This window comes from Stegostoma tigrinum, chromosome 7, assembly GCF_030684315.1.
Source record: "Stegostoma tigrinum isolate sSteTig4 chromosome 7, sSteTig4.hap1, whole genome shotgun sequence".
NCBI lineage: Eukaryota > Metazoa > Chordata > Chondrichthyes > Orectolobiformes > Stegostomatidae > Stegostoma > Stegostoma tigrinum.
This window is the reverse complement of record NC_081360.1, coordinates 75,388,875-75,399,779: the sequence shown is the minus strand read 5'-3', so window position 1 is coordinate 75,399,779 and position 10,905 is coordinate 75,388,875. Positions and strand designations below refer to the sequence as shown.

At 44.0% G+C, this 10,905-nt stretch overlaps 1 protein-coding gene across 8 annotated transcripts in view; it reads right to left on the bottom strand.

Annotated features, from left to right (window-relative positions):
• spopla (speckle type BTB/POZ protein like a) overlaps positions 1-10,905 on the bottom strand; it is a 198,277-nt gene that overhangs the window by 77,786 nt on the left and 109,586 nt on the right. For all 8 annotated transcript variants that reach the window (XM_048534638.2, XM_048534634.2, XM_048534633.2 and 5 more), the window contains one exon: positions 5,960-6,084. The gene's annotated coding sequence lies outside the window, so the exon portion shown is untranslated. The remainder of the gene's footprint in view (positions 1-5,959; positions 6,085-10,905) is intronic.

The window sequence follows — 10,905 nt, the reverse complement described above, 5'->3', positions numbered from 1 at the left end:
GCTTTTCCACAAAGGGGTTACAGTAAAGCACTGGCTGTAAAATTTGACAGCTATAAAGCTTGGAGACATCCTAAACTGTAAAAACTGCAATAAATGCAAAGATCTTTCATCTTCTTAATACAAAGATGTTTTTTAAAAAAGTTACTAGAATTAAATTACAGCTACTAAAAACTTTGTCTAGCATGTCCAAGCTGCAATACCTCCAAGTGTTATTACAAAATCATGTTTTGATGCGCCTTCAAATGAAATGAAAAGGAGGTGGATTTATGGGGGATATTTTCTCATTAACCTCATCAGGTATGTTATAACATACCTCTGGAGCAAGTGGGAACTGAAGCCAGGCTTCCTGGTTCAGAGATAAGGACACTGCTACTGCACCAGAAGAGCCTTATAAAAAAAAAGCAGTGGAATAGTTTCACTTTGTACTTATTCAAGAAAGATCAACGGACTAAAACATTTTGCTAGCAAAAGAAGGTTAAAATTGAAAATAGTACTCCATTTGATGAGCTTAAACAAATGGTTTCAGAATTTTGGATGTCATTACACCACTTTAATCTAATGACTTGCAACGGCTTTAACATGTGCAGCATTTTAACAGACATCAACAAGAACACAGTATCGAATCGTTTGTTTAAGCTTTCGCGTTAAACTGTCAATAATTCTCCAACTCTGAGTTTCACTTCCTTTAGCAAGATGCAGCTCAGGGATTCCAAAAGTTTTGAATGTTGTCAAAACCGTTTAAGTTCCTTTCTAAAATTCAATTCTGTTCCCTGCTGTCTTGCAAGTCCAGCTAGAGTACATTTTACTGGGTACTGGTTCCTTGGTGGTGTGCAATGGTCCACACGTTGCATTACAAATCACTTTAAACTTGACTTGATATGATGTCACATACTGAAATACAGTGAAAAGTATTGCTTTGCATGCTAACCAGACATGATGTGGAGGTGAGATAATAAAATGTGAGGCTGGACGAACACAGCAGGCCAAGCCGCATCTCAGGAGCACAAAAGCTGACGTTTCGGGCCTAGACCCTTCATCAGAGAGGAGGATGGGGTGAGGGTTCTGGAATAAATAGGGAGAGAGGGGGAGGCGGACCGAAGATGGAGAGAAAAGAAGATAGGTGGAGAGAGTATAGGTGGGGAGGTAGGGAGGGGATAGGTCAGTCCAGGGAAGACGGACAGGTCAAGGAGGTGGGATGAGGTTAGTAGGTAGATGGGGGTGCAGCTTGGGCTGGGACGAAGGGATGGGTGAGAGGAAGAACAGGTTAGGGAGGCAGAGACAGGTTGGACTGGTTTTGGGATGCAGTGGGTGAAGGGGAAGAGCTGGGCTGGTTGTGTGGTACTGTGGGGGGGAGGGGACGAACTGGGCTGGTTTAGGGATGCGGTGGGGGAAGGGGAGATTTTGAAACTGGTGAAGTCCACATTGATACCATTAGGCTGCAGGGTTCCCAGGCGGAATATGAGTTGCTGTTCCTGCAACCTTCGGGTGGCATCATTGTGGCAGTGCAGGAGGCCCATGATGGACATGTCATCTAAAGAATGGGAGGGGGAGTGGAAATGGTTTGCGACTGGGAGGTGCAGTTGTTTGTTGCGAACTGAGCGGAGGTGTTCTGCAAAGCGGTCCTCAAGCCTCCGCTTGGTTTCCCCAATGTAGAAGAAGCCACACCAGGTACAGTGGATGCAGTATACCACATTGGCAGATGTGCAGGTGAACCTCTGCTTAATGTGGAATGTCATCTTGGGGCCTGGGATAGGAGTGAGGGAGGTGGTGTGGGGGCAAGTGTAGCATTTCCTGCGGTTGCAGGGGAAGGTGCCGGGTGTGGTGGGGTTGGAGGGCAGTGTGGAGCGAAGAAGGGAGTCCCTCTTCCGCACCTACACAGGCCCCAAACCCCACCTCTTCCTCCGGTACATTGATGACTGTATCGGTGCCGCCTCTTGCTCCCCAGAGGAGCTCGAACAGTTCATCCACTTCACCAACACCTTCCACCCCAACCTTCAGTTCACCTGGGCCATCTCCAGCACATCCCTCACCTTTCTCGACCTCTCAGTCTCCATCTCAGGCAACCAGCTTGTAACTGATGTCCATTTCAAGCCCACCGACTCCCACAGCTACCTAGAACACACCTCCTCCCACCCACCCTTCTGCAAAAATTCCATCCCCTATTCCCAATTCCTCCGCCTCCGCCGCATCTGCTCCCACGATAAGACATTCCACTCCTGCACATCCCAGATGTCCAAGTTCTTCAAGGACCACAACTTTCCCTCCACAGTGATCGAGAACGCCCTTGACCGCGTCTCCTGTATTTCCTGCAACACATCCCTCACACCCTGCGCCCGCCACAACCGCCCAAAGAGGATCCCATTCGTTCTCACACACCACCCCACCAACCTCCGGATACAACGCATCATCTTCCGACACTTCCACCATCTACAAACCGACCCCACCACCCAAGACATTTTTCCATCCCCACCCGTCTGCTTTCCGGAGAGACCACTCTCTCCGTGACTCCCTTGTTCGCTCCACACTGCCCTCCAACCCCACCACACCCGGCACCTTCCCCTGCAACCGCAGGAAATGCTACACTTGCCCCCACACCTCCTCCCTCACCCCTATCCCAGGCCCCAAGATGACTTTCCACATTAAGCAGATGTTCACCTGCACATCTGCCAATGTGGTATACTGCATCCACTGTACCCGGTGTGGCTTCCTCTACATTGGGGTCACCAAGCGGAGGCTTGGGGACCGCTTTGCAGAACACCTCCGCTCAGTTCGCAACAAACAACTGCACCTCCCAGTCGCAAACCATTTCCACTCCCCCTCCCATTCTTTAGATGACATGTCCATCATGGGCCTCCTGCACTGCCACAATGATGCCACCCGAAGGTTGCAGGAACAGCAACTCATATTCCGCCTGGGAACCCTGCAGCCTAATGGTATCAATGTGGACTTCACCAGTTTCAAAATCTCCTCTTCCCCCACCGCATCCCTAAACCAGCCCAGTTTGTCCCCTCCCCCCACTGCACCACACAACCAGCCCAGCTCTTCCCCTCCACCCACTGCATTCAAAACCAGTCCAACCTGTCTCTGCCTCCCTAACCTGTTCTTCCTCTCACCCATCCCTTCGTCCCAGCCCAAGCCGCACCCCCATCTACCTACTAAGCTCATCCCACCTCCTTGACTTGTCCGTCTTCCCTGGACTCACCTATCCCCTCCCTACCTATACTCTCTCCACCTATCTTCTTTTCTCTCCATCTTCGGTCCGCCTCCCCCTATTTATTCCAGAACCCTCACCCCATCCCCCTCTCTGATGAAGGGTCTAGGCCCGAAACGTCAGCTTTTGTGCTCCTGAGATGCGGCTTGGCCTGCTGTGTTCATCCAGCCTCACATTTTATCATCCATCTTCAGCAGCCTCTTTCACCTCATTCTCCATTCAGGCATCCTTCCTATACCCCCAATCCACTGCCATTTGCAAACTCCTTTTCCTCCCACCTCCTTTTGCAGCCCCCTTTTTCAGCATCTGTCCCCCTTCATCCCTTTTCCACACCTACCATTTCACATCTCCTCTTGCAGCCTGTAATTCAAAGTGCAGCTCCTCACTGATTCTACATTTCTATTTATGAAGCCAATTTTTCTGATTGGTTTCCTGGGTGTGTTACAGATTTCAGCAACATGTATTTTGAGTGTCAGCTCACTGCTTGACTTCGAAGAAGGTGGATCACTGAGATACAACAATTTCAGATAACAAAGTCTGAAGCTGGATGCACACAGCAAGCCAAGCAGCATCTCACGAGCACAAAAGTTGACATTTCAGGCTCTCTGATGAAGGGTCTAGGCCCGAAACGTCAGCTTTTGTGCTCCCGAGATGCTGCTTGGCCTGCTGTGTTCATCCAGCTTCAGACTTTGTTATCTTGGATTCTCCAGCATCTGCAGTTTCCATTATCTCTACAACAATTTCAGTTTCAGTTTTCCATTTCCTGAAGTCAATTTGAACATGGCAGCACAGCAACAGATTTGCAGATATCCAGCAACAATATTGCCAAACATTGGATAAATGGCCAATCGTGCTGAAGCATCATTACCAGCAAGGTAAATTGATTACCATTCATTTCTAAATTTGAGTGAAATATATTGTTGAAACATACATATGTTTATAACTATTTCTACCTTAGCATAGAATCATTTTAAAAATGTGAGAAAAAAATCACAAATATAAAACATGGGGCACTGCCTTTCATCATTTATACAAATGATTTGGATGTGAATATAAAAGATATATTTACTAAGTTTGCACCTAATAGGATGAGGGCATTTAAGTGACTTTTAGATAAGCTCATGAATATGCAAGGAATGGCGGCACATGGTCCAACAACAGGCAGAAGGGATTAGTTTCATTTGGCGTCATTTTCCACACAACATTGTGGGCCGAAGGGTCTGTTCCTGCGCTGTACAGTTCCATGTTCTAAGGTTACCTTAGTGCACAATGGGACCTTGGTCAGATGGAGTTTAAATTAGATAAAATATGAGGTGCTGCATTTTATAAAGGCAAATCAGGGCAAGGCTTATACACTTAGAGAAAGGGTGCTGCACAATATTGTCAGAGACCTTTGGAGTGCAGGTTCACAGTTTCTTGAAAGTGAAGTCATGGGTAGACAGGGGAGTGAAGAAAGCGTTTGGTACGCTTGCTTTTATTTGTCAGAGCATCGAGTATAGAAGTTGGGATATCATATCGCAGCTGTACAGGACATGGGTTAGGCTACTTTTGGGATACTGCGTTCAATTCTGGTCTCCCTGCTATAGGAAAGACATTGTTACACTTGAAAAGGTTCAAAGAAGATTGACAAGCATGTTGCCAAGGTTGGATGGTTTGAGCTATAGGGACAGGCTGAATAGGGTATATTCTCCCGCAGGATCAGAGGCTGAGGGATGACCTTCTTGAGGTTTATAAAATCATGAGGGCTTTCACCCCAGGATAGGGAAGTTCTAACCAGAGGGCATAGGTTTATGGCGAGAGGGGAAAGATTTAAAAGGGACCCATGGGACAACTTTCTTCATACAGAAGATGGTGCATGTATCAAATGAACTGCCAGAGGAAGTGGTGGAAGCAGGTACAATTACAACATTTAAAAGGCATGAGGATGGGCTTTTGAATAGGAAGGGTTTAGAGAGATATGGACTAAATGCTGGCAAATGGGGTGAGAATAATTTAGGATATCTAGTCAGCTTGGATGAGTTGGACTAAAGGGTCTGTTTTTGTGCTGTACATCTCTTTGACTCTATCCAGATGCCTCACACCCTAGCTCGGCAACTGCTCTGCCTAAGACCATAATACATTACAGTGAATCACAGATACAGTCCAGTCCATCACACAAGCCAGCCTTCTAACCACAGACTCCATCTATACTTCCTGCTGCCTTGGGAAAACAGCCAACGTAATCCAAGGCCCCTCCTGCCCCAGTTATATTCTCTTCGATGCATCTTGTGCTCAACACAAGATCAAGTTTGAAAACATACTAACAGATTCAAGATCAGCTTTATCCCTGCTGTAATCAGGCTTTTGAATGGGCCTTCCACATATTAAAGTTGATCTTTCTCTGCACCCTGTCTGTAGCTTTAACACTATAACTGCATTCCGTTCTATTACCCTTGTGATATTGTTTTGCCTGCTCTCCAGGCAAATCCTACTTTTCACTATCTCCATACAGTGACAATAACAATCCGATCAAATCAAAATCAAGAACAGTAATAACGGCAAACACTCAATTACAGTGCAAAATCTGAGCTTTGGTAGGGAAACCAGCCGATGTGAAAACAAGTACCAGCAAGCAGCTGATACTTTCAGCAAAAGGGCGACAAAGAAAGAAGGGAAAACAACAAGGAAGTTTTCTTTTTAAAACAAAATCACCATTAAAGCAGAAGAGAATAAACACAAAATTTGGATTTTCAAACACGATGTACTCACCTACTGGCAGCCCCTTAGCGGTTGCCCCCTCTAGTTTCTGAATCCCAATTATCTGGGACAGTCGACTTCACTCAGGAATATGAAGTATATTGGTTAGGGTGGTGTCATTGCCGGAAACCTTACACCTACAAAAAACAATAAATTTTCTTTTTTGAAACTTCCAGAAAAGAATTTAAACATAAAGCTAAAAAGATTGCATTGTGAGTGAAATTTGAATTATAATCTATTAGTGAATACACATTCTATACAGATGGCATATTCAGTGCAGAAAATAATGATTGGAACACAATACTTCATACAATTAGTCAAAATGTACACTGAATACAGCAACCAGAAATGATTTTTAAAAACCTGACAATTCTTACAACATTATCCAAGAATAATGATAGGCTTTTCTGAAAACATTGTCTGATTCAACTAATGAGCATGGCTTAGAGTATTCGTCAAATCCCACTCCACAGACCTAATCACAGTCAGAGACACATGTGCAACACTGAAGGAATGCCATAAGATCCTGTTGGTACCAGATGAAGGACTGCGGGGCTTTTCCCCAACGTCTTGGCCAACCTTTAATCTTCAACTCGTGTGGTAAAACAGATTACTTGGTCATTGCCCTATTTTTTTTAAATAAGATTTTGCAGTGCTCTTTCTGTTTCCCATAGCGACCACATGTCAAAACGACTTAAGTGGCATGAGGTGCTCTAGAACAGACAGAGCGCGAGGGCGCGCGAGGGCGAGAAGGGGCGCGCGAGGGCGAGAAGGGGCGCGCGAGGGCGAGAAGGGGAGCGCGAGGGGGAGGGAGCGGGAGCGCGAGGGGGAGGGAGCGGGAGCGCGAGGGGGAGGGAGCGGGAGCGCGAGGGGGAGGGAGCGGGAGCGCGAGGGGGAGGGAGCGGGAGCGCGAGGGGGAGGGAGCGGGAGCGCGAGGGGGAGGGAGCGGGAGCGCGAGGGGGAGGGAGCGGGAGCGCGAGGGGGAGGGAGCGGGAGCGCGAGAGGGAGCGGGAGGGGGCGAGAGCGCGCGAGAGTGAGCGGGGGAGAGAGAGAGACAGAGAGAGGCGCGCAGCGGGTGGCGAGGCAGAAGTAGAGAGCTTATCAAACAGATTATAAAATAGAACTAAAAATGTTGAAATGCAGATCATTCAATGTCTTAGTATATTCTACCAATCATGCTACTGCATGAGTGTGGAGGTCAAGAAACGTCTAAAGTCATCCTTAGCTGATTGCATCAGGCTGCTGCAAGAATGGCACAGACACTGGCCTGTATGCCAATGTGGCAAAGGAACAGAATAAAGTAAAATGCCATTCCATAAAAACTGAAAATTGAAGCTTATTCAGAAATATTTATTGTAATCATTTTAAACCATTTTGGTGAAACATTTGATTCCAATGGATTTTTTTTCTAATACAGCCTACTTTCATTCAATATGACAGAGAACACAATGCTCAACTGCTTGCAGTGAGAAGAATGAAGTTTAACTTTCACAGAGGTTTTGAAAAGCAAAACTAACTGTTCACCTGAAATGAATATCAGGCTGTTACTACCTTTCCTGCAAGACAATCACTAAACCAATTGACAAGTTGACCGCTAAATTTTAAAAAAAGAAAAGAGCTGCAGACAAAGGAATCAAGAACATAGGTTGATGAATTTGCCAACTGTCTCAACTCCTACCACAGCATGTACAACATTCCTGATGCAGCAGCTACAAACTCCTGGCAACCTCATTTGAATTCCTTCTGAAATTTCAAGATAGATGCTTAGTAGAGATACTTAGAGATAGCAATTTAGAATTAGATTTAGTACTTATTAAAAGGAAGCCAATAGCACATTTATTTGCATTTGCAAGTTTAGGGATTCTTTTTGTTTTTGAAAAGACAATGAATCATTGGAACAAGATCACTGTTGTTATCTAGCAATATTTTCAAATTCTAGTCTCTTCTTAGACCACGATGGCCAACACAGCCTCAGACAAAATATCCCTAAAAAGGGCAACTCTGACGCTGTTCAGCATAAGATCAACAGTCCACTGCAAACTTCCATGACGACAGAGAACTGCCTCCACTTGATACCTTTCATCTTTATAAAAAAAACATTAAAAGCTTGAGAAAGGTTCAAAAACTCAAATGGAATGCTGTCCTTGATCTCAAGAGAATTGGAACACAGAAGTGAAGAACTGATGTTTCAGCTCTCTTTAGTCACAGGCACGCAGGAAAAAAACATGCTGGTCTTGGAGGATGTACTGTGTTGATTCACCAGAATTAGAAGAGCATTTAAAGCTTTAAATTATGATGATAAATTGCATAAACATAGACTAAAAAGGTGGATAAAATCTAACCAAAATATTTAAAAGGATGAAAAAAATTTATAAGGTAGGTCCACAGAAACAAATCTCTGATGACAAGAGTCCAGGTCCAGTAACCACTAATTTCAGGGGGCGATCAGGGGGTAAATTTTGATGAAACATTGTGAAAGTCTGGGCCTCCCTTTCCCCAAAAGGCTAGGTTCATTGAAAAATCTGTAGTTGTTTTAGGTAAGGACAACTAAGCATATGGAACAAAAGCAAGTTTATTTAGCTGAGACACACATTTGCCATGTTCTAAAATAATGATGGATGAAGCCAGAACAGCTGAATGGTCTCCACTTGTATATATATTTCAGAAGCTAATAGTGTGTTTCAAAGTCCAGCATACTTGTCAACATTCTTTCTACACATATCTATCTGTCCCTATCAGCAGTTTCTCATACCACTTATAGGATTACACTTGATGTTTCGGTAATGTTACCTTCCAAGCAGTGTTTTTGATATCTAGCATCTATACTGATTTTTGGCACAACTCTGGTAGGTCAACCTCCCTAACACAAAATCTAACTCTGGAATCCCATTTAACCTGGGGTTTGCAGAATAGAAAATTTCCTTCTGTGTACAATCAGATTGTCTCAAAAGACACAGGATAATTAACTTTCCAGGCAATTTGATTTGATGCGCTTTTGTGTTAAATTTCACATGTTCCAGCAAATATCAAGTGCAAAGTAGACAAACAAGTGAATTAAAACAACTCGATTAAACTTAAAAAAAATACTGCAGTCACCTTTCCTCATTCACTGCTTATTCTTGAGAAGGCAATTCTGCTAAATTATCTGAACATTCTGGAGCATAACTGAAGTAATCAAAAGATACGGCAGACAGCGATGTCTTTTAATGTTGATAAGTCAGGGTCTACACTAGTCTCAGATTCATCACTCAGCAAGAAAATGTATATTATCCTCATGATACGTAATCTACAGGGGTTGGTTGGAAGGCTGGTTTGCAATGCAGACAATGATGCCAACAGTATGGGTTCAATTCTTGCATTAGCTGAGGTTACCTTGAAGGCCCCACCTTCTCAACCTCACCCCTTACCCTGAGATGTTGTGACCCTCACACTGAACTCACCACTAGTCATTTCTTCCTCACTCTTACGAGAGGGCAGCCCCATGGTCCTCTGGGACTACAGCAACTTTACCTTTGTTTTTACATATTCTTTAGTAATCCCTTAAAAGCCCCTCACTTCACTACTAATCTTCTAAATGAGACTTTCTTATCACATCTTTTTACTTCCAAAACCTCCATGTTCCTTGTTGAACGACATTCCACCCCAACTCCAAATCAACAATGCACTTACAGTCAAAGGGTCTGTTTCTGTGCTGCATGACTCTTCAGTCCAGCCTGTCCATGCTGAACATAATCTCAAACTAAACTAGTCCCGCTTGCCTGCCCCTGACCCATATCCCTCCAAACCTTTCCTATTCATCTATCTGTCGAAACGTCTTTTAAATGATGTACTTGTACCAGCATCCACTACTTCATCATGAAGTTCATTCCACATGCAAGTCACCCTCTATGTATCCTTTTTGAATCTCTCTCCTGTCACGTTAAAAATGTGTCCCCAACCTTGAAATCCCCCATTCTAGGGGGGGAGATAACTACCATTAATTCTATCTATACCTTTCATTACTTTATAAACTTCTATCACATCGACTCTCAACCTTCTTCGCTCCAGTGAAAAAGATCCAGCCTATCTTTATAACTCAAATCTTCTATACCTAGCAACATCCTGGTAAACCTCTTCTGATTCCTCTCCAGCTTGATAATATTCTTCCTATAAATTACTTTAACCTGTTTTGCTCTCCTATCCTTCAAATGAGTATTCAACTAGAGTCACTTCTCCACTTTTAGCTCAATATTTTCCTGTTCCTTCTAAACTCCTCTTTTAAGATAATTCTTCTCTTCACATTTCTATCTCTCCTTTACTTTTCTTAATTATCACTTTTTTCTCAGTCAAAATTGAAGTCAGTAGCTTCTTGTATCTCTAATACCCTCTGCCTTACTTCTAAAACCAATTTTCCCTGGCGTCCTCCCAAATTTCCAACATCTACATTTCTGGAGAAAATGTGCTCACCTATTGTTCTCAGAGGTTGCAATGGCAAAGATCATTTACAGTATATGTACTAAACATTCAATTTACAGAAGGAGAAATTTCAAAAAACACATCAGATTTCAAACATTGCTTTTTCTTCCATTTCAGCATATGCAGCATTAAGATAACCAGCCAACAGTGGTTTCACAGTAAAGATAACAAAATTTGAGGCTGGATGAACACACCAGACCCAGCAGCATCTCAGGAGCACAAAAGCTGACGTTTCGGGCCTAGACCCTTCATCAGAGAGGTTTCACAGTGCAGTGCTTAACCAACATATACCTGGCAAGTTTGCCCCAGGAGGACAGATCTCTATGCTATTGTGCACCAACAGCTCCTCAGCCTACTCTTTCAGCATACTTATATCGTTGGAGTTTGTCATAGTGGCAACCATAGTGGCAACTATTATTCTCTAACCTTCCCTTCTAGCATGGAGGGGAGGTTAGGGAATAATAGAGAGTTAACTATTTGGCTCCAAACTATCACTAATCACT